A 24,365-nucleotide genomic window follows, 5' to 3' on the forward strand; every position below is an offset into this window, starting at 1 on the left:
CCAAGGTATGGTTTTCCCTTCAAGTGTGGTTTTCTTTCCAGTCCTTCCTAGAAAGTCCCACACGTGAAGCAAACACACCTACTATGTGACCTGCTGTGCTTCCTTGAGGTTAATTGGGAAGTGATGACCAGCGTAATCACACATTGCATCCCAGTGTTTCACACCTTTCTTTGCTTCCCTTCCACTTCTCCTCACCTTCACTGCCCTAAGCTTGCATCTCACACATAAAATGTCAGCACTTTAACCCTTACCTCAGGCTCTGCTTTCTAGAAAACTAAAAAACTCTAAAGAATGCTGGGCTAAAACAGCCATTTCTTGGCTTCTAGCTTTAATGCTTTTTCTACCACCTTCCAACACCAAATGGTGCCTTTTCTCCCTCAAAAAAATATACACATGTATGCACTTAATTCTTCCTGACTCTGAAACCCAATTCTTTGGCCAAGCTCCTGACTGCCTCCCTTGAAAGCTGATATAATTCCCCTCAGGGTCTCGTCCTCCTTCTACAGTAGCTACATTAATAAATCTTAAGTGGGAGTTAAGAAGTCTTCTTTCCTGGCTTGTTTGATATTATAATTCCTTGTCCCCAAACTCCATGGATGTCTATATTAAGATACTCTTAACTTCAAGCCTTACTCATCATCTCTCTCCCTTTTCTTTACTCCTCACCTCTCCTTCTGCTCATCCCAATCTCTCCTATTCACTTCCTTACACAAGTACTTTCCCCATCGCAGATTCAAAGCTCTTGCCAGGCCCTGGGGTATGAGCTTTGCCTGTGTCATCTCATTTCATCTTATGACACACCTAAGGTATAAATTGGCATAGACCAGTGATCGGCAAGGTATAAATTGGCATAGACCAGTGATGCCATTTTCTACTTTTTCCTAAATTCGAGAAGCACCTTTCTCCAGCTTTTCAAACATCTCTTAAAATTCCAGCTTTCTAAAATGCATTCCTCAAATGGTATAGGTGGTGTCTGATTACCTCCACTACTCGATTTCAGCATTAATAGGGTATGACGCTCCAGACAGCACATCCTCTACTGCTATATACCTGGTAGACCTGGTGCTCCCAGAGCTCCCAGACACACCTGTTAGAGCACTTGTCACTGAGAACTATAATGTTTTACATATCTTCCCAAGTAAAGTATGGGCACCTTGAATGTAAGGAGCATGGCTTATAATTTTTTTGTATTTTGAATACCTAACACATAATAATACTTCTTTAATGTTTTTTGAGTAAATAAATGGATAAAACATTTACTTATATAATCCAACTACTATTGCAACAGGTTCTAAGAAATTCATCTGGATTTGTTGGTACTCTGGAACAGCTTCATGTCAAACACTGCTTGAAAGATGTGAGATACCATTGAGGAGAGAAAATTTATTATAACCCAATGGGAAAAGACAGAGGCACTACATCAAAATATAAACAGGAATGGCCAATAAGCATGAAAAGATGCTCAACTTCACTAGTTACCAAGAAGTGTAAATTAATATAAATATTGATAAGGTATAAATTGGCATAGACTAGTGATCGGCAAACCGTGGCTCACGAGCCACATGCGGCTCTTTGGCCCCTTGAGTGTTCTAACTCCACTTCTTCAAAATAGATTCGCCCAGGCCAAAAACCGACTTCTGCGCATGGGCCACAAAGTTTCAATTGCACTGTACGTGCACGCCTGCACGTGGTATTTTGTGGAAGATCCACACTCAAGGGGCCAAAGAGCTGCATGTGGCTCGCGAGCCGCGGTTTGCCGACCACTGGCATAGACTTTTGAAAGGATAAATGGGCAGTGTTTATCAATATTTCTTCATTTTGATGAAGCAATTCCAATTCCCAGGACCTCCCCTGCTGGAAGGCCAGAAAGGGTACATGGGTAAGGGCTATGATTACAACAGTTTGTAATAATGAAAAACGTGGAATTTTTAAATGTTTGTTAAATAGAGGGATAGTTCATGAATGATGGATATTGATATCATAAAATATTAAATAAGAGTTTAAAAGGGTAATATAGAGCTCCCAAAATATTTTGGGGAGAGAGAGATAGAGAGAAGAGAGAACAAAGTCATAGAACAATATGTAAAGTATGATTTTATTTATGTAAAAAAGAAAGAACCTATGTGTATATATGTAAATGCAGAACAATAAGAATGACTCAAGTGCTGACAGGGATGACTCAAGGGAAAGGGAATGGGAACAGAGCCATAGGGGGATGTTTCAATGGGAACCCTTACCTTACATTCTACATGCTTCCATGTTGTTGGAATTGTTTACACTGAGCATATGTTCACATACTTCTTTTGCAAGTTAAAAAGATGATTGAAAAGGTGTTATGCAGATGTCACCCCTGTGTCAATTCCCTAGAACCATTGCACGTGCAAGCTAAAAGGAACCTGAGCATCATCTAACTCTGGAAGTTTGTAAATTGGTTTCTCTGGGGTTCCACAGACATACCCAAAGGTGGCAGAAGCCACATTTACACCCATTGCACATTAACTTGTGCTTCTAGGAGCTCATGTTCATGTAGTGCTCACACCAAAGCATCTCTGTTTAACTAAAAATTCTCTGATATTGCAAGAGACCCTCTCAAAAATAATTACCATTTACAACTACTTATGTATATGAAACAGGACTTCCTCATTGATTTACATCCAAAATAATATGCACAATGAAATTTGATACTTAAGCCTGGATGGCAAATTTTACCCATAAACCTGGTTTCAAATGATTATATTCATCAGAATAGCCACACTGCTCTCAGTAACTGAGTTATTGTTATAATAGGCAGATCTATAAAATATATTCACAATCATAAAATACTATTTCTTTATTTTATGTTGAAGTATATATAATTTTATTTTTTAGATTTCCAGAAGAAAACAACAACAAAGATTTGAAAATCATAGTCTCATCTAACCTGCTAATTTTTCAGATGAGGAAACTGAGCAGAAGTAAGGTGACTGCCCAAGATCCCACAGTTCACTAGTTGGAGCAGCCCAGCCGGCCCTGACCCAGTAAGTGCATTATAATGACCTTCCTAAACCCCAAGTTTCAAGCGCTTTTCACATGTGTGATCTAACCTAGTCTCACAGCAATGCAGTGGAATAGGGGTGTGCTTATGTTAGTAAGATAAATGAGGCTCTGGCATTTCATTTCAACTTTCCCTAAATCATACAGCTAACAGAGTGTCTCAGTTTCCCCCAAAGAGTGACCTCTTCTCACAACATCACTGGGTCAGGTGGCTACAGGAAATGGGGAAGGTGGGGTGGTTTGTCTCTAGTGCAAATTATAACTTCTTGATGGCAGGTACTACCCGTAACATTGCCATTTCCACCCATTTCCACAAAGCTGCTAATAGAACTCAGGGTCATGTGAGAAAAGATGCTCACTAATTAGCTCCCCAACCCATTAAGATCTACTCATCTCCTGCTTCGTATCTAACCTGCATTGGGGCAATGGACATATAAAAGGCTAATATGCTAAGTGTCTGTCCAACCAGTAGCTATGACACACACTGACCACCAGGGGCAGATGCTCAACACAGGAGCTGCCAAACTGCTGTGACTTGGCAGCGGTGGTTCTCGAGTGACACACTCTGAAACCAGAGAGGAGGGAACCTGATTCCTCATGGGGCCACACCAGTTCACCTTCATTTGTGAGTTATGTTGTGGCTGGGGCACTGTCAGCCCCGAATCTGGTTGACTGCACATTTGTGTTCCACACCCTGTAGGACAGCAACTTTGCAGAGTGCACTCTTGCACTCTGGGACCCCTTAGGGGATGTCGAAGAGCTGGTTTTGGCATGATCCCCACAAGCCAGGCTGAGGGACCCCACCTGCCGGCACAGGGTGGCGGAGGCAGGGGGGACCCTGCTCACTCTGCAGATGCCCTTCAAGCCACAGCGCCAGCCCAGGTGCAGCCGGCTGGCCAGGGAGGGACTGTGGGAGGTTGGCTCCAGGTTGTGTCTGGCCATCTAGCCCAGTCCTGTCCCACCAGCCACCTTCTAGTTAATTTCCTTTCAATGTGCACAAATATGTGCACCGGGTCACTAGTTTAAAATAAAGATACCACCAGCATTATAAAAATGTACCTGAGTGCTGTCCTAGTTGCATAAAATGTACATTAATTTAGTTTAACTTCAATAGAGAAAGAATTCATTGGAAGAATATCAAATTGGAGAAATTACTAGGAACACTAAAGATTGCCGCTTTGAAAACAGGGAGGAAGCAATGGAGGATAAACAGGCAGAGTAACATCCAAAATCATGGAAAAAGTCAGGCTACAAATACCACACACCACCCAAGGGTAGCCAACTCACCCTTGAATGTGGCCCACCAAGCTGTCCAGGCCCACAGTATAGAAGCATACTGCTTGTTCTCCTTGTTACAACAAAAGATACCATTTGCTACTATTGCTGCTGCTAAAGGATTTCATTCTAAACTGGACTCTGCTCTGTTATGACTCTTCAGACTCAAGGTCTTAGACACAAGCATCTGATTGGCTCCGTGGAGGTCACATGCCCAAGCTCTAATTGCCATGAATCTGGGAGAAGAAATTACACACACACACACACACACACACACACACACACACACACACACATGCCCACCAGCTTTCATTGTGTGAAATGGAACATTTCTCTCTTTGTGTATTAGTGATCTTTGCCATGTAACAAATTATCCCAAAACTTAGCAGCTTAAAACAATAAACATGTATTATCTGACACGGTTTCTGGGAGTTGGGCACCTACCTGGAAGCAGCTGGGTAGTTCTGGCTCAGAGTCTCTCATGAAGTTTCAGAGAATGTGTCAGCAACAGCTATGGTCTGAAAACTTGACAGAGGTCGAAGGGTACACTTCCAAGGTGGCTCACTCACATCACCTCCTAGTTCCTGGCAGGAGGCCTCAGTTCCTCACCACTTAGACCTCTCCATCAAGCTGCCTGAGTGTGCTCATCACATGGCAGCTGGCTTCCCCCCAGAACAAAGGATCCAAGGGAGAGCAAAGAAGCCACGATGTAGTTTATGACCTAGCCTCATAATCACATGCAGTCATTTCTGCCATTGCTATTGGTCACACAGACTAACCCTAATTCAATGTGGGAGGGGACAACATAGGGCATAAAGATAGATGACAGGGATCATTATTGACTATCTTGGAGGCTGGCTAGTACTGTACACTTGGGTTTTCCCAAAACAAGAAAAGATGTTAAGAGATGGGGCAGCCCATTACAGTTCATGTCCACTGCCAGCACCTCCTAGGCACAAAGCCTGCCTTCTAGGTTGTTGGCACTTTGATAGAATAAAATACTAATAACATAAAAATAATGCTATCTCACTTTAATATACTGGTATAAGTAAGTATCCAATTACCTCTTCTCTTGGTGACATCATTCTCTATTTTGAGTGAGGTTATTTAAAAATGGAGGTAGGGTGGCACTAAAGAAAATTTCAGTTTTACTTGGACTTAGCCCTAGAAATAACCATTTGCACTTACTGAGCTGAGATTCAATAGAAAAATAAGTGTTTCCATTTTGAGTGTGTTCCTAGTGCTCTTTGTTTCCCTGGCAGCAGTAATCCCGGTAATTGAGGTAATCCATGACCTTCTGGGGGTTCCAAATCTTCAGAACCAAGCTCATTAAGAGTTTTGCTTTCATGACAGACTTTTCTATATCTGATTGCAAATTAAAGGAAGCAAATATATTGAAAAGCTGGCCAGGACCAAGTTATAGAAGCATAAACCGTATTCTCCTTCCTTTTCCCTAATCTCTTTTTTCTTTGGCTTGAAAGTATTGAGTCTATCCTACCCCAGACTTGAGCAGTTATCTTGACTTGCATCTGTTCTATTCCTCCCCTCCAGTCTTAATTTTCCATCTCAGTACTTTCTTTTATTCCATTTATTCAAGATGAGGTTGCCTCCATGTATTCCCAGAGAATAAAATAAATGGGGGTTGGAGACTTCTTATCGGTTTTGTTTTTCTATTCTTGACAACCAACATCATGCTCATAATTCTGAGCCAAGTGCCTAAGAGAGAATGGAGTGAGTTTTAGAAATCAGAACATCTGGGGTCCCTCATGAACTAGAGTTCACAATATTCCGAGCCTACTCTAAGCAAAAATACAAAACATATCTTTAAGTTTCTCAGCAAACTAATGTGCATGTGACAAGAGCTGTAATCAATAAGTAACTTGATAAAGTGGATAAAAATTGACCCAGGAGAGGAGTGTAACATCCTATTAAGCAAATTCAGTCCAGACCACTTTGAATCAGCCATACCAAGCTGCAAAACTCAGAGACCGAGGTCTCTGTGGAAGGAGCTAGATCAATATGTTAAGCCCAAACTCCTTAACTTTGTACTAACAACAAAACAGAAGAAAAAAATGATGCTCTCTAAATTTAAAAACAGAAAAAGGATGGGGAAAGCAAGGGAGGGGCAAGAAATATGTAGGCTATAAGTTACGCACAACTCCCAAGGAACGAATCTATCTTTCCTGAACTAGACAAATGCTTAAATCCACCAGCCTGGCCACAAACAATCCTTCATGAATACTGAAAGAGGAGAAGGAAATATTCAGGTCACAAATTTATCTGATTGAAAGTCAGGAACTAAGTGAAGCCTGCAAAAGTTTGATTTCTTTTCCATTAATATTGGGGGAGGAAAGAAAATACTCTGAGATGCCAGGGTGCAGAGGAGAGGGAAGCAATGTGGGTGCAAATTTTTTTTTCAAATTGCATGAATAGCATCATATAAATATTTTCATTTGTGAGGGAAGTGTGATTCTGTGTAAAAGAGTTCTCATGAATAAGAACCAAGCATCCCAAGCAGGCCTCCATTGGAATTCCAGAAGCATTTCTGCCACCCTAACCTGAGCACCGGGCTCTTCTTACCTATGCACAATAGCCAATCAAGAAAGCAATTCTCAAAATTACAGTAGGCTGAGCCAGAGGAGATATCAAAGGGCTGAGTTTTGTGCGCTTTGATTGGATTCTAACTTATCGGAACTACCAAATGTCTACTCATATAAGGTCCAAACAAAGAAACGGAAAGTCAGAAACAATGCCAGGAAGATAGCCTCAGTGAATTATTTTATAGCCATTTCTTCTCTACCCTGACCCTCTGGGAAAGAAATGACTTAATCAAAATGACTTCCAATCATTTCATTTGCTTAGTTTATTGTGGATTTATGAGAGCCTATTGTGTGTTAAGCACTGTAGAGTATATATAAGGGGAGAAATGCCTGAGATTAGTCCTCCCTCAGGTTGCTCCAAACTGTCCAGCATCTGGGTGAAGGAGAGGCAGCTGGTAGCCCCCTTGTAGAAGGGGAGTGGAGAGTCGGCCGGCATGTAAATGTTACCACTCAAACCTTAGGTGTTTGTAAATGTGGCTGAGTGGAAATGGCAAAGGCTTGCAGTCACAGAAACGAGGGTCCAAGTCCTGGCTGTGCCACTGAATTTGAACAAGAAATTTAATTTATCTGAACCTCAGTTTCCCCATCTGTAAAATGGCAGGGGGGAAAGGGAATACCTATATTATGTGGAAGGTTAAACAAGGTAACATATGTAAAAACAGCTAAGAAAATGCCTAAAACTAAGTAGGTGCTGACTAAATGTCAGCAACTTCCCCTCTTTTCACAATGAGGGAGGGCAAAGTAAACTCTATCCTCCACGCCACCCCCTCATGTCTGGTAGGAGAGCACCTGGGCACAGCAAGGAATGTCAACTCCCCAGCCCCCTCTGGCCCTGCAGCTCACCTGCACGGAGCTGTAGTGCTGGGTAGAAAAAGGACCCCGTTGGAGTGGGGAGAAATTGGATCCAACTCTAGGAAAGATGATTGAGGCATTTCAGAAATTAAAAGTTAATGTGAATAGACAGTTTTCAAAGCCATTTGAACTAGGTGACCTGCTGATCCTCCAGGGGAAGAGTCTCTGGAAGGAGCTCCTCACTCACCCAGATTCACTGAGTACACACAGAAAAGAACCGGGCTGGACACTGGGGTGGATCCAATGAAAAAGGCAGTCAAGACATGGTCTTAGACCCAAGGAGCTTATAAGTAAATCAGAGAAAGGAGATAAAAGTGGATTAAAAGTTTAATGTCAATTACACCATCTGCGCATGGCCACTCCCCATCCAAAGGGATCACCTCCACCCAGCCCCTACTCCACACACTGATGTGGCCCAGATATAAGAACAGACTCTGAACCCATCTGATAGTGGTTCAGAAATGTTAACTGATGGTTGCCTTTAGCAGTAGGAGCTGAAGCTGAAAAGTTGTAATGCAGAGAACGGTGCCAAGATGGACCATATGCAAGCTCAAGTTGGGAGGATGTAAAATGTATGAGTAAGAAGACAGAAAAAAAAAATAGGCAATGTAGGTTGTATCTGTTAACCTACCTGACAAGGGCCTGGCAGGAAAACGACTGTACACTCTGAGTAATGTGAGAAAGGTTGGATAAAGAGATGATGTTCAAAAGTGAAATCAGGGTTTAAGAAAACTGACAAAGGATGATTCGTACCTGAAGGCTGGCAACAACCAGGACCGTTACACCCCTAGGCCCGATGTCATCAGACCAGGAGAGGGGAGCTGAATGGAGAAGGCTGCCTTGGGCAGAAGATGTAGCCAACACACAGCCACCCAGCAGGAAAAGAGCTTCCCCCTCCTCCTGCCCCTTAGTCTCTGGAACTGCCTCCACTGACCAAATGAAACCAGAGCCAATGGGCAATCCATTTAGGTGTAGAGGAAAAGTGTCCTCCTTGCCACACACTTTTCCCCCAAAGATATCAAAACTGAATGTGCATGGTGTTGCAGCTAGTTCTGGAATTGTTCACTGATCATGACTTGGAGAGACCAGGCCCTTACTGGGCCCTTATTCCAGTCTCCTTCCTCACCAATGAACAAGGGACTTGTTTAAACCAGCTGGATTCATGCCTATCAGGAGTGTTAGTTTGATCTTTAGTTGGCACACTCTCCCCAGCATAATTTTTTTTTTAATGCAGTACGGTTTCTCAGTTCCACTTTGGGAACCAAGTCAAGAAAAAAATGAGCCTTCCTATCTTTTAACTAGAGGAACAGGGGGGTGGAGGGTGTCCCTCAGCCCGGCCCGCACCCTCTCCAATCTGGGACCCCTCGAAGGATGTGCTACTGCCGGTTTACAGGGATGGGGTCTATACCGGCAGTCGGACATCCCTCTCACAATCCTGGACTGCTGGCTCCTAATCGTTCACCTGCCTGCCTGCCTGGTTGCCCCTAACTGCCTCCCCCCTCTGCCGGCCTTATCACCCCTCACTGCCTCTGTGTGCTGGCCTGATCACCCCTAACTGCTCCCCCTGCCAGCCTGGTTGCCCCTAACTGCCCCCTGCTGCCAGCCAGGTCGCCCCCAACTGCCTCCTCCCTGCCAGCCTGGTTGCTCCTAACTGCCCCCCCCCCCACCGGCCCGATCACCCCTAAATGCCCCCGCTGCCGGCCTAGTCACCCCTCACTGCCCCCCCCTGCCAGCCTAATCCCCCCAACTGCCCCCCCTGCCAGCCTGGTCACCCCACGCAGCCTGCTGTTCAGTCATTTGGTCGTCCCTCACTAACCCACCCTGCCAGCCTGGTCGTAGACAGCCATATTTTGAGGGCGTGAGGGTTAATTTGCATATTACCTCTTTATTATATAGGATGGTTGGCCCTGGTTTTTATGCTAGATCATTCTAGAAAGGTCGGGATTCAGTTTCGTTGTTCCCCTGCCAGGGAGAGGGGTATGGAGTGTAAAGGGTATAGTCAGCCCTCTCTAGTTATACAGTATAAGAAAGTTCAGAATGCATAGGTGACCCAAGAGAAGTTTGGCCCTTGCAACCAAAAGCCAAGCTAACCCCAAGTCCCAAGGAAGGAGAGATCACTGTGGGCTGGCCAGGTCCAGCCAAAGACTCAGCTAAATATGTCCTCTTTAATCAGCATCAGCATCCAGGCAGCAAGCCTGGGGTCAGTAACACAGTATAGTTGACTCAGGATTGAGGGCTAGGAGGAGTTAATTTAAGTAGACACATGCACTATTTAATCTGCAATTGGAAATTCTACAGCCAAACCATGTGGAAAGCAGCACTGCAAGCAATATTTTACAGTTTTCATCAAAGAAACTCTGCTGCCTGCCTTTCTGAGGTTCATTTCCCAGAAGAGAAGAAAGGAAAAACAGGCAGGGATGTGTATATGTGCACACGTGCATGCGTGCGTGCGTGTGTGCGTGTGTGTGCATGTGTGCGTGTATGTGTGCGTGTGTTCGTTCATTCCTGTACGTATGTTTGGGGGAGGAGTGAGAGCTGCTCCAAAGACAGCCCTAAGAGAAGACGTATCTAAAACATGTTGGAGAGTAAAGAGGAATGAGGGGGACGAGGTGTTAGCAGGGGAGTGAGCTTGCATCCTGCTCCTCAGGGACCCTGACAAGGATGTAATAAACCTGTTATCGGCAGCAACATCTCCACTAAAGCCAACTCCACTAAAGATGGCCATGGGGCAGATCTAACATATGGGCAAAACAGGGAGTCATCTAGAGGCCTAAAAGGGGGCCCAGCTGCTCCCCTAAAATTTATCTTCCCTACTGATTTGCCCCAATATTCCCAAATTTCCACAGTGAAATTCACCTCTGTCCAGAGGTGATTTCCTCTGCTCCAATGCAAATATCTCGTGGTTCTCAAACTTCAGCATGAATCGCCTGAAGGGCTTACAAATTCAGGAGGTGCTGGCCCTACCCCCAGAGTAGATCAGGGGTGGAGCCCGACACTTTTTATTTCTATATGTTCCTACGTGACGCTGCTGGTCTAAGACTACTTGTTGAAAACCTCTGGCCTGCATTGAGGGATGCTACTGGTTTCACGGATCTGGCATGTGTCACTTGGCAAGGAGCAGCAACCAAAGGGATAGGACATCAGAGCTGTAAATTCTGACAGTGGAAGGCAGGAAAGGTGGCCTGAGAATGAGCCCAGCAGTAAGCTCAGCCCCACTGGAGAGCACCAGCCTGTGCCTGCAAATCCAAGAGGAGTGGGCAGGGCTGGAAGAACGTGGTGGAGAATCACATGGGAAATGAGGGGCCTTCGCTCCTTTCCTTCAGAGGGGCACACTGCTAGCCCCCTCCCAAATGGAGGGGCAGCCTAGGGTTGCTGTCTGAAGTCTCAACTTGGCGAGTGTGGAGTAGCCCGTGGAGAGGCTCGAAGGCCAATGGCTCCTTTCCCTTCACATTCACTGTCCACGTCCAACATCCTTCCTCCAGACTCTGCCCTGTTTACCCACACATCGAAAACTAGGGGTTCTGCATGTGACTTCAACACACATGTTTTCCCTTTGCATGTTTCTCATTCTGATTCCTCTCTTCCTGCTTCATCTTTCTCAATCACAATGCAGTTCCCCAGTAGAATTCTGAAAAGCTCCAGGAAAATCTGAAGGGTCCACTCAATTTAAAAATTGAAAATCTTCTTAATTGACTCACCCACTTTGAAACTGAGAGCATGCATTCTTCAGAATGAGGGACAAAAGGGCCGCCTCTCCCCCAAGCCACACAGTTCTGCAGGACTGTTGCAGGACCACAATTAGGAAGGGTGCTTTGGATTTTTAAAATGGGTTTTTAAATAATACAGGTAGTACTTTGTTTTTTTAGAGAGAATGGCTTTCAAAGGTCCAGGTAGCTACTCCTTTGCATATTAAGGAATTTTTTTATCTATTGAAAGGATTCTATGGGTCAGGCTAGGAACAAGGACAGAAACTTCAAAGATCAGGAATAATCAGCTGCCCAGTGAAAGCTATTAATCACAGCTCTATACCTACACAAAGAAGGTGTCCTCGCTCTAGGTGCTGATGCTAAAAGGCGTAATGCAAAAGATCGTGGCCACATAGAGTAGTGGAATGGACAAAAATATACCTGCTTCAGTTGACGGCTCTTCAAACCCAATTTTGTTTTGGGGCAGCTCTTTAAGGAGAAAACTAAAGCAATGAGCCCAAATTCCCCCGCCCTCATTCCTATCCCCCACAGAGAGCCCTGCTGTGACTGAATGGTCAGCTTGTCTCTGCTTAAGCATTTGCAGGGATTTCCCTTAGCAGCCTTTTTCTTCAAACACCAAGTTAGCCTTGTTCATAGCAATGTGAGCTAAACCAATGCGCGCGCGCGCACACACACACACACACACACACACACACACACACACACACCAGCTGTCTTCCCTCTATCTTCCCCCGTCTGCAAATTTGACTGGTCACCCCACGCAGAAAAATTTGACTGGATATCAAGAGTTTTTGCGAAGCTGCAGTCATCATGAGATGTGTTCAAATAACAAAATCACTATTCTGTGTATTTCTTGGCATTTACAGCAACACTTTGTCAGGTTTTCCCAAACCCATAAATACTTTGTCATGAAGGTCCCCCTTTATAGCCCAGTGTGGAGGAGCTCAGCCATCTGCTTTCAGGTTTCCACCAATTTCACTATCTTCCACTTTGTTTTACGGGCAGGGATTAGGCCTGGATTTCCGCAGATGCCCGGGTTTCATTCTAGCGTCTGTCAATTTTTCCGTCTCTGGCCACATGTGTCTGCTGATAAGTGGAACTCAGACACTCATCCTGCCTAACAAATAGTCCTTGTCAGTGACCTCTAACCTCCTTGGTGTTGCCCATTATGAAGCACATCTTTTACTCTCTCAGGGAAAAGCTAACAAAAAACCCTGCTCAGGAATGATGTAGCCAAACGTTGCAATTCAAGAAAGCAAAGGCTATAGCATCCCCTGACATGAAGAACATCCATCTGTGGATATAAGTTCTGAGTGGACAGAATAGCTTCACACACTTTTGGAGAAATAGAGAGATACCGAAATACACAGTAATTGTACCCTTGAACAAGATAACAAGAGTACAAATTTACCACTTGTGTGTTGGGCTGGTGTGCTTATGGGTCAAGGGTGAGCCCTACAATAGCTTACAAAGTGGTTCTCCAAGTGTGGTACACAGACCCACATCAGCAGGATCACCTGAGACTGTGTTAGAAATGCAAATTCTCAGTCCCTCTCTAGAACTATACATCAGAAGCTGCATTTAATAAGATCTCCTGGTGCCCAGCCAATGTGGCTCAGTGGTTGAGTGTCAACCTATGAACCAGGAGGTCACAGTTCAATTCCCAGTCAGAGCATATACCTGGGTTGGGGTCTCAATCCCCAGGGGAGGCAACTGATCAATGATTCTCTCCCATTCTTGATATATATATATATATATCCATCTTCCTTACTCTCTGAAATCAATACAAATATATTTTAAAAAATAAGATCTCCTTGTGACTGGGAGGCATCGCAAAGCTCGAGGAGACCTGGCTTAGCAGTCACATGTCCATTACTGTGTAGCAGAGAGCCTGTATGGCATAATATTCAGAGGCCTGGCTGGTTTGGAAAGCCCTTGATTATAGTCCCAGTTCTATACTAGCTGGCACCCTGGGTCAGTCACTTTATTTCTTGGGAAAGCTGTGGAAGATCCCTGATTTTCCAACTAGACTGCACATTAGAATCATCTGGAAAATCAGCCAGATCCCACCCGATGAGATTTGGATATAATTAGTATGGAGTGTAGCTTGGGCATCAGGATTTTTTAAAGCTCTCCAGGGGATTATAATGTGCAACTAGGGTTGAAAACCAGTGCACTTGATGGCCTTTAAGATCTTACTAGACTTAAAAGCCAGTTATTTGGACAATTTTATGGCTCTAGATAAGTATTAGAGGTTAAAAATTTAAATTCAAGTATGTTTAAACCTAAACCTTGGACACTCCAAGGACTTGATTTATTTTATTTCTGATTTAGGCAGGTTTAAGAATAATGGTAATTGAAAGCTCTGATTAATTAGGTTCTAGTTAATTGAAGCCTTACTCTAATATATTTCTTTTAGGGGATTTCATATTTCATACAGGAGTTTTACAGCATGGACTCTTTCTTAACAGAATCTCCCGCTTAAATTTTATTTAAGCAAGTTGATGACTTGCCTAGCTATTTTTTTTCCTTTGAAGTTAAGTTATAAATATATAGGGAGTTCTGTCCTCTAATACAATCTTGTGATCTTTTTCAAATCCATATGTTCATTGAAGTTAGAGGAGGATATTTTAAAATAAGGATGAGCTGTTTTCAATCTCCATTTTGAACGATTGCATTGCATTTCATCCCTTCCTATGTAGATTTCTTGCTGTTTTATTTGGGAAGGAAAAACACTATGGTTTTGGTTTCCATTGGCTGACCTATTTAGCTTTCCCACTTTGGATAACTTTGGCTAGGTGAATCAATTTATATAGTTTCCTCTGAGTTGTCACTCTTAGTGACAAGCAGAAAATTGAAATTTGCAAGCCATTAGCTGTTAAGATGCTACATGAGATTTTAAGATTTGTTTAAAAAAGAAAAATTTGACTGGTGATATCAAGAGTTTTTTATTTGAAAAAGAGAGAGCTCTCTACATATATACACGTGGTATGTTTTAAAGAGGGTTTTAATAAAATTAATAGAAATGAACACATCTCAACCTTATGGGAAACTAAATCTCAGTCTGTGGAGCCATCAGGAACCAGCAGCCCCTTCCAGTTTCTCTCTCAGGCCCCATGGTGTTTGGGAGCTGCTCTCTCTGAACACCTGCTTCCTTCTTCTCTGTCCAGGGACCAACTTTCTCCGTTTCCCCATACTCATGGCAAATGGTGCCTCGCCACTTTTGACTTTATAACACTCAACTCCAAGCAAATACCCCAAATCAAAATGACTCTCTCAGTCACAGCCTGAATGCCCAGGAGAGAGGATATGATGCCATCGTCTGTTGGAGACCAAGAAAGTAAAGGTCAGAGGAAGGGGAGCATCAGGAACTGAGCAGATCCTCCAACGGAAGTTTACCACAGTTACCCCAATACTTGAAAAATACAGTTTCAACAACAGGTTCTCTAAGATCCACCATCATTCCCCCAAGTTGAGTTTTTGTCATAGCTATTAGAAATATCACCCCCATCTGAACTCACCTACCCCTGCATGCTTCACTAAATGGTGGTAGAGACAATAGACAATCCTGTATTCTATATTGGCTCAAGCACGACTCACATGACCAAGACTGATAGTTATCCCCAATACCTACTTCATCTTCTCAATTAGACCCTGTAGTTAGGCAGATGGCCATCCAGAATAAGATTACATTTCTTAGACTCTCTTGCATCTAGCTATGGCCATTTGACCAAGTTCTGGCCAACAGGGTTTGAGTAGAAGTGATAAGTGCTCATAGAGGAAAGGGGTTCTCCCTTTTTCCTTCCTCCTTCCTCCATACTGCTGCTTAGAACATGAACATGGTGGCCAGACATCTTGGACTGTGAAGATGTGGGGAATACTCTATAATTGGCAGAGCAACAACACGGAAGGTACCTGGGTGCCTGATCATGTCGGACACCAGAGCCAGCATATCACTTTGACCTTTTACATGAGAAATACATACACCACAGTAACTAAGTCCTAGCTAATACTGCTTGTACAATCATAAAGTTCCATAATTTAGAAATTATCCATTCCAACCCTTCATAATACAAATGAGGACTTAGAGACCTAGAAGAGAGAAGTGACAGCCTTATCATACATTTAGGATTTGACCTAGGATTTCCAACCTGTCCTCACCGAAATCCCAGTCCCAGAACTTTCTCTATCATACTGCAATAATCTTCTCTCCTAAGTAGGTAATGAATATTCAGCAATGTATTATTAAATTTTGTTTTTAAATCTTTTTTCCACATATGAGATGATGTGTAAGTGAAATAGTTCCTTATAAAAGGAACAAAGAGTTCTGGTTCTGGTCTGCCTGCTTTTACTTTTTTACAGCTCACACTTTAGATCCTTACTGTAGCCTCACACCCTCAAAGCCAGATTTAGCATAAGGGAGGTGCTGTGGGACATGCAGGAAGACATTGAATTTCCATGGGCCTCCTCTTCCTCCTTTAAAAAATGAAATTGGATAAATCCATTCGACTCTGAAAATCTAAAGTTCTATTAAGGTTGCAAGCTCTCCAAGCTCTCCAGTCTGATACTGACAAAAATGATGATTTCTTTTGAAACCACTTTCCACTTTCAAAGGACAAAATAAGCTTTTTAACATAAAAGCTTCAATTCATCCCATGCTCCCCATGCCCAGGACTCATGCAGGCCATCCTGGGTGAAGAGGAGTAAGATACTGTGGGCAGAGCAACATGAGCCAATCACTCACAATCAGTTCTGTTGTGCTAACCCGTTCTTTGCCTCTTTCCTTTAGTTTGTTATTTTAAAGAATATGATGGAGACAGTTGTGATTCACTGTGCCCCAGATAGCATCTTGGGAAGGAGAACCTTCAAGAGCAAAGGTGGGAAGGAAAAAGCAATGACGACACTACTTTGGGTCTTTCCTTCTTTTGCCCTTTTTGGTGTTTACAGTAACAGAACCTGAGTTTGGAACTCCCATTTTCATCCACTGTGAAAGGCACACATAGAACACAAAACACACAATCTGATTGTACCCCACCACAAGCCTATTGCTTGCTTTTGGAAAGAATGAAATCAGACAAAATGGGCATTGGGTTCCCAAAAGTTGTTTGCCTCTCCTTATGGATAGAAGAGCAAAGAGCAGAGGGAATATCAAACCAGAATTCAACAGTATACATATAATCATCTACTTCCTGCCATCAAAAATACTTTAAAATTAAGACTAAATATTTGACACTTTTTTCTTTCTGGCTGCTCACTCTTTAGCTCTTCAGTGTGCTATCGCATCATTCCCTACAAAGCAAGATGTAGCCTCCACAACCGCTTTACAGGGGATTGGATGAGAAAGCAGCAACAGGCTAGGACAGAGAGTGATCACACATTCACGGGGAGAATTTATGAAGCCTTAAAGAGGGTGCCTAATCCCTAAATCAGAAATGGGGAGACAGCCAAAACCGGTTTGGCTCAGTGGATAGAGCGTCGGCCTGCGGACTGAAGGGTCCCGGGTTCGATTCCGGTCAAGGGCACGTACCTTGGTTGCAGGCACATCCCCAGTAGGAGGTGTGCAGGAGGCAGCTGATCGATGTTTCTCTCTCATCGATGTTTCTAACTCTCTATCCCTCTCCCTTCCTCTCATAAAAAAATCAATTATATATATATATATATAAAAGAAATGGGGAGACAAGACGAACAGCTCAGTGAGACTTGAAGGAGTGTTCCATATCTGGTTCTGGTGCAGACGCAGCACCTGCATTAAACCCTGTTTTGTCACTTCCATCGTAGCAGCCCAGGAACTCGGTGATCACCTGTGCATTTCTGGACTCAGAATGCTTCATCTTTCCCAGCTCACCTCCCAGGCCCTATGGAAACATTCACCCTCAACACAGAGGAAGAAACTATGTGCCAAGATGCTGCACAAAGCCAATCCAAGCCTCTCCCTGAGGTTACAAGATGCCAGACTCTGCCCAAGGGAAACCAGAGGGGCCTTTCCAGGACACACATCTCCAAGTTAAGGATGAGGGTTGCTGGGGCAGGTTGATGTCACCTATCTCTCTTGAGAATGACCCTTTTCTCTTTCTAAATGAGAGGCTAACTGGTTGTGCTCCAGGGCTGATGTTAGGAAGGAATCGAGAGCACAGCCTGGCCACTTAACACACATTATCTCATGTGATCCTCACAACCACTTAAGAACTATACATGATTGATGTCCCCATTTTACAGAGTTAGAGAGATTAAGTGACTTGCCCAAGATCATATGAGCAGGCAGGGGTGAAGCCAGATTCCAGCTCAGACCTGAGCCCTTCACCAAATTAGAAGACCTGCCAAAGCACAGAAGGTCATCTGGGGAGCAGCTGTTTGAGCCCAGATTCAAGTGTGTATCACAGAAGTCTGCACCCTGAAGGAAGGCCTCTCAGAATGTCTCCTAAGATGCTCTGGACAACAGGAACAGTCTGTTACCTTCCAAATGGAAGTTGCTTTTCTTCCAATACTTTTGCTACACGGTTCACATTTTGGGGAAATTCATAATCAGGCTAATGAAATTTTTTCTAGGTTTCTATTTTTGAATACTCTCCATGAACATGAGTTCTAGGTCTAAGAACTAATGGTTGTTTCTATCTTTGGATTTCTCTACTCATTTCTGAAAAGCTTTAAAAAAAACAAAGTTGAATTTATGGCATTGTCTTTTCCTCTTGTCATATAGATTCTCTCTACAATGATCCATCATGTCCACACCTCATAGAAACTCAGCCTTTCCCTTTAAAAAAAAAAAAGGCAATAAATGCAAGACCTCCTTTGCAAAGGGCAGCTCAAGTTTCAAAAATATGCCAGGAAGAGTTATATGTTCGCACGCTGGATCAATTAGACTTTGGTTTAATGAGTCAGTCCAAGCCTGCATTTGTACCAGCAGGCAGGGTTCTCTGGTAACCAGTACTGTTCCCACCCTCACAGCTTCTGCCCCAACCCCTGGCCCTTGTTCCGCCTCTTGGTACCAATTGCAAATAACTGAAGTATGATCTTTCCCACATCAGAAATTGTCTTTAAAAAAATATTGTCCTTTATCCACTTGAGATAGCTACTTCACATTTCAAAGCTAATAGGTTCAAGAATACTAAGGAGGCAACAACAATCACTAGGCAATGTTAATTAAACCTGAATCAAATAACTAATTAAGAAAAGACCTGGGAAAACAAAACTTTCTTCAGTCAAATTAAAATCTCTCTGTGAGGTACAAGTTGAATGGCGTTTAGCCTTTCAACTGCGACTCATAATACAGTTCCAGGAAAGTCCTTACTGAGGACAAGCAGCTCTCAGGATGCAGTTCACTGCAGCCAAATTCTAACATCCCCAACAGGGGCAACATTTTAAACTATGTGGATAACATTAAAATAGTCTCCACTTTCATAAATTCAACCTCACTGGTATTTGTGGACACTGAATTTTGAAAATCACATCATAAATTAAAATTTTACAGGCTACCACCTCTTCTTTTCACTTGGCCAAAAACCACACAAAAAAAAAAAGATTATGATGTTATATCTCTCCAAAATGTGTAGTCTCCAGGGACCAAGGGAACCTCATCAAATGAAGGAAGAAGGTGTGTGGTCCCTGGGGGCCTGGGTAGCCTTTTCCAGAAGCCAGGAGATGCCTCTACATCTTGTAACTCCTACAGCTTAAAATGAAACATAGAAGCTGACAGATAACAACAAATACTCAGACTCAAGGAGAACGAGGATGTAATAACCATTACCATGTGCTCCTGATGCTCAGCGCGATCTTGGAGACATCAATCCTTCTCCAGCTGTCCTGGAGATCGCAGTGACTCGGTGGCTCAGGGGAGGGGAGTGTCTATTGTGACTGGGTGCTCAGGAAAGAAGCTGTAAACTAGATTGCACTCATTCATTCTTTTAATGCTCATTTATCAAGATCTATTCTGTGCCAGGCAATACTGCAAATAGTGTAAGGACTTCCGAACAGCACGAAGATCCCAATAGGCACTTGGCACCAGCCCTTGGAAAATGTGTGGCAAGAACAGAGCAGGTGGGAGCAGCTGACTTTCCCTTTGTCCCTTTAGGACTGCTGCTTCCACTTCTCCTTCCCTCTCTTCAGTGACTCAAATTCACCCTCTCTCTCTGCCCCTATCAAATCTGCTTTAAAGAGAGTACCTGATTCAATCATTTACACCTCCGTATAAACTATCTGACTATTGTTCATACAATCAGCTTCCATTCTGTTGGGGTTTACTCGGCGTCAGGCCCACCCACATAGGAAACTCTCCTTACATTGGCTCATGTCACCCTTACCAAGCTCTGTATTAGACGCAGCTTAGAGTAGCAGGGGCTGCAGAAGGCCTTGTGTTTCAGAACACCCTTGGCAGAGAAGCCAGCATGAGCTTGACTGAAGCCCTGCTCAGCAGCACCAGAGTGCTCACCGAGTGCCCAAGAGGCCCTGCCTTAGTTGCCCTATTGCTGGCCTCCTACTTCATCTCCCTGCCTTGCTCTGCAAATTCCTGAAACATACCAGCACATGTCTGCCGTGGGGCCTTTGCACTGGCTGTTCCCACTGTATATGTTCTTCCAGATACCAGGGGGGTCACCATCTCAGTGCATCTTCCCCCGACTCCATTAAAAATTGCAACACTAGCCCTGGCCAGTTTTGCTCAGTGGGTAAAGCATTAGCCTTCAGACTGAAGGGTTGCAGGTTCGATTCCAGTCAAAGGCACATATCTTAGTTGCAGGCTTGGTCCCTGGCCCCAGTCTGGGCGTGTGCAGGAAGCAACCAATCGTTGGTGTGTCACTCTCACTTCAATGTTTCTCTCTGTCTGTCTCTCCCCCTCCCCTCCATTCTAAAAAATAAATAAATAAATAAATAAATAAATAAATAAATAAATAAATGGGAAAATATCCTTGGGTGAGGATTAACAAAACAAAAAATAAAATAAAATAAAAATTGCAACCTCTCGTTGCCCCCCGCCCCTCCTCCACACACACACACTCCCTATTGCCCTTCCCTACTTATTTTTCTCCATAGTAATTACCACCACCTAAAACATATTATTTACTTATTTATTTGTTTATATTCTCTGCTTCACCCCCAATTATAAGCTTCCAAGGCCAGAGGTGTTTGTCCATTTCATTCACTGCCATAATTTCAGTGCTTGGAAAGTAGAAACCCAATAAACATTTATTGAATGAATAACCACATGAAGATCTTATTTAAAACATAATTCCCCTCATTATTCTGCGGCCTCTTGGGGTATTTCTGATGGAATATAATACAGATGGGCTTTAGTGAGGACATAGAACTGGATTGGACTACCAATTCCTTCTCTACTACCAGACCTTGTTGCTGCTCTAGTTTTCCTTATGTGGATAGAAAAGATCGATATGAAGGAGAGAGGGTGGCTGTGGAGTGCTGGGAAATTATTGTGGCCCCTTTTCAGAAGCCACCCACAGCATCATGTGATTTAAGGGACAAAGGAGATCCCTGTCCCCAAAACAGAATCTGTCCTTGTTCTCTTTAGCTCTTTGTATTGGGGACTCAAACAATGTTGTCTACTTGCCTTTCTGTATTGTAAGGCTACAGCATTTCAGTGTATTACTCCTAGAAGAGAGGGCTTTCTTACTTGGCATTCACATGTGAGTTCTAAAGAAGCGTTCTGGTTGGCCCAGTTTGGCCATCCCCATGCCATGCATTGTGATTGGTCAGGCCTGAATTTTGTGTCCACTGCTACAGCCCAGAGCTGAGGCAGTTTCCCTAGGACCACTCGGCAGAGGGAAGCGACAGTTCTCCTTTAGGGGGTGGGCTATGAAAAACAGAGAGAGGATGGTGGGAAGTTAAAACTCTAGGAAACTAGTATATTCACTCCAACATATGCCTCTTTAACATAAAATTTATTTTGAGCCACAGGCACTTAAAATAAAACCAGAAGGTGCAAGAAGGGCTGTCTGACCCCCCTTTTATTCCTGGAAGCAGGAGATAAACACTCCTATGGAAGATGTCCTCTCCACACAGAAGGAAAAGTTCCATTCTTATCACCAAGGATGGCAAGTTGAGACTGAGAGGATTCTGTACAAACAGATCTTGTCAAAATAATTCTTCTCTTCCATTAGCCTTCCCACATAGTTTAGATACTTTTCCACAATTGCCTCTCTTTGTTCCACCTAGTATAAAAGCATTTAGGTTTTGCCACTTCTTCGGGTCTTCATTTCCTTGTGAAGACTCCTATGTCACATAAAACTTACATTAAATAAATTTATATGCTTTTCTCTTGTTAATCTGTCTATGCCAACTTAATTCTGAGGTCCAGCCAAAAACCCTACGATGGTAAAATTGTGCCTCACCTACAAAAACAACAGGCAACTGATACAGAGGTGCTATGTCTGGTCTCATGGCAGTGATACAGGGTCCTCCACATTAAAGATAACGGTCCCTAGAGTCCTGAAGGCAACCTAAGGCCTTTACCCTTCTCTCTCCTTCCTAAGGATACTGCTTGAAGTCCCAATGGGCAAGTGATCTGAGAACTCAATGATACCATCATAACATTTGTGTGACTTTGTTCTTTCATATTTAATTATCTCTCTTGATTCCCCAAACTAGGTTTGCAATGTGGACACAAGTTCAGAGAACTCAAAAATATTAACTTCGAAGTCAGAGGGCTAGCAAACAGCAAAGCAGAACTGACACTCAGGTCTTCTGGCTCCAAGTTTGTGCATTAAATTACACTTTGTTCTCCTCACAGAAACCTCAAAACATTGTGTACTTTATGAAGTAAGAGAGCTGAAAACATTGTGTTATTTTAACATATATTCAATGTTATAGGCATTTGATAAAGATCAAGATTCCTGCTATCTTAGAATTTGACAACTCAAGGTTTGGATCCTCAAACGAAGAAAATATAATATTTTCACATTTAAGACTGGAAAAGCTTTCAAACATTCCTTGGGACAGATGTGGAATTTAGAGCTTGGCCTCCAACACCATTCTTGCTTTTGTTCATTATATTACACACTGGCACACCATTCCTGAAGATCTCTTACACATCTATTTACCAGTAGCCATGAATTCAAATCAGAGGGCAATCTTGGGATCCAGCTGTTGCTTCTCCAGCTACAAAAATCTCCACCACCAACACTCCCCAGAGTGCTAAATTACTACCTCAGTCCTCTTCCTTTAACCTCAAACTAGGTCACCCTCTAATCAAGAAAAATTAATGACTAGCAACATATTTTTCTTTTCCTCTTAATTAGAGTAATTCCACCCTAGCAGTAACTCTCAGACTGAAACTATGTTAATGACAAAGTTTTAATTCAAAGAAAAGGGACAAGTGATCAAAAGTAAGTAGCCCATAGTATTCCTGGTTAACTGCTAGTCAAGAGATCAGACCAGTGGCAATTTACCATGAAGCTAATGAGGCGTCAGCTTCAAGGGTCCTCACTTTGCCTGGCTCTTTCCAAGGCCCCAAGCAGTAGGTTCATATGGTCATAGCTTTTGTAAATTTTTCAGAAGAACTTTTAACCACATTGGTTAAGATTAATCTCTCTTTCCATTCTCACTTTTTCTTTGCTATACATCCCCTCAGGTGGGGTAACACTGGAGTGGCTGCTGGCGTTTTTGGAATATGGATAAGGAGCAGTGTGTGATTCATTTAGTTTGTGTTTAGAGGGTTGTATGTATGTAGTTTGCAGTCATTTCCATGTATAGTAAGTTAGAGCTGGCTGTCCTGGTATAGAAAGGGCTTTCATGAATACTCCTACCACTTAGGGCCCACTTACCCATGGTGCAGAGGGGAAGGGTCAGAGGTCACCCTGTAGTAGGTTGCCCATATTGGACAAAGTACTTTAACCTCTGGGAGTATCAATACCCATCTTCAAAATGAGGATAATGACATTGCTTATCTTGAAGATTAACATGATTTATTAAAATAGATTATTATTACTAACACTAATATTACTCTGTATCAGGTATGGTGTTACTAGCTTAACATATGTTATCTCAATTAACTCCAACTTTAGAGAAATAAGGTAATTTATCAAAGGTCATGCAGCTGCTAAACTGAGGATCCAAGAGGTGAATATAAGCAGTCTTGTAACTATGCTACATACACAGGCTTAACCTAGAAGCTTAATATTATCATGAATGGCTAGCATTTATATGAAACTGGACAAACCCGAAGCCAGGCACTATTGGAGATTGAATGCAACCAAGACCAGAGAGAGGTCTAGGCTGTAGTCCAAGGAGCAGGATAGGTATCATAAGCTTCAGGGAAAAAGCTCTCAGTCCTTCCATTCCAGATTTTGGGGTAGAACACAATGGATATTGCCTAAGTCTCCAAATCAAAAGTGTTCGGATTCAATGTTCTGGTTGCCTCCCATACTGTTGTGATCACAAGCCCAAGTTAAATCACTTATTGAAGAAGATGTCTTCCCAGCTCTTGCTCTCTCCAATGCACCTTTCCTGGCATGCTACCCACCCACCTTCTTTAGGACCAAGAGAAGAACAAATTCCTCAATTCTCCCTTTCGAGCTGCCATTGAAAGGAGAAAGACTCATTCTCCTGCCCAGTTACTCCTGACTTGTACCACGGTGGGTGCAGGAACAACCTGGACCAGTTCTGAAGCCATCCAGGAACACCATCAATGTGAGCTGGCTCCCTTCCAAAAAGCCTCATCTCTTTTCAATCTTGCCCCCTCCCAAGTACCCAAAGCTAGTGATGGAGAGAAGCCTTTCAGCAGAATGGCCTTCTCCAGTTGCTGACTAGCAGCCTCCAGTCATCTCAAACATCACCCTAAAGTAGTGTTCTCAACGTTGGCACTCTCAGCATTTGGGGTCAGATAATTCTTACTTGTAAGAGATTGTCCTGAGCACTGTGGGGTGTTTAGCAGCATCCCTGGCCTTGCCCATTA

This window comes from Eptesicus fuscus, chromosome 11 (assembly GCF_027574615.1).
Source record: "Eptesicus fuscus isolate TK198812 chromosome 11, DD_ASM_mEF_20220401, whole genome shotgun sequence".
In the NCBI taxonomy this organism is placed as follows: Eukaryota; Metazoa; Chordata; class Mammalia; order Chiroptera; family Vespertilionidae; genus Eptesicus; species Eptesicus fuscus.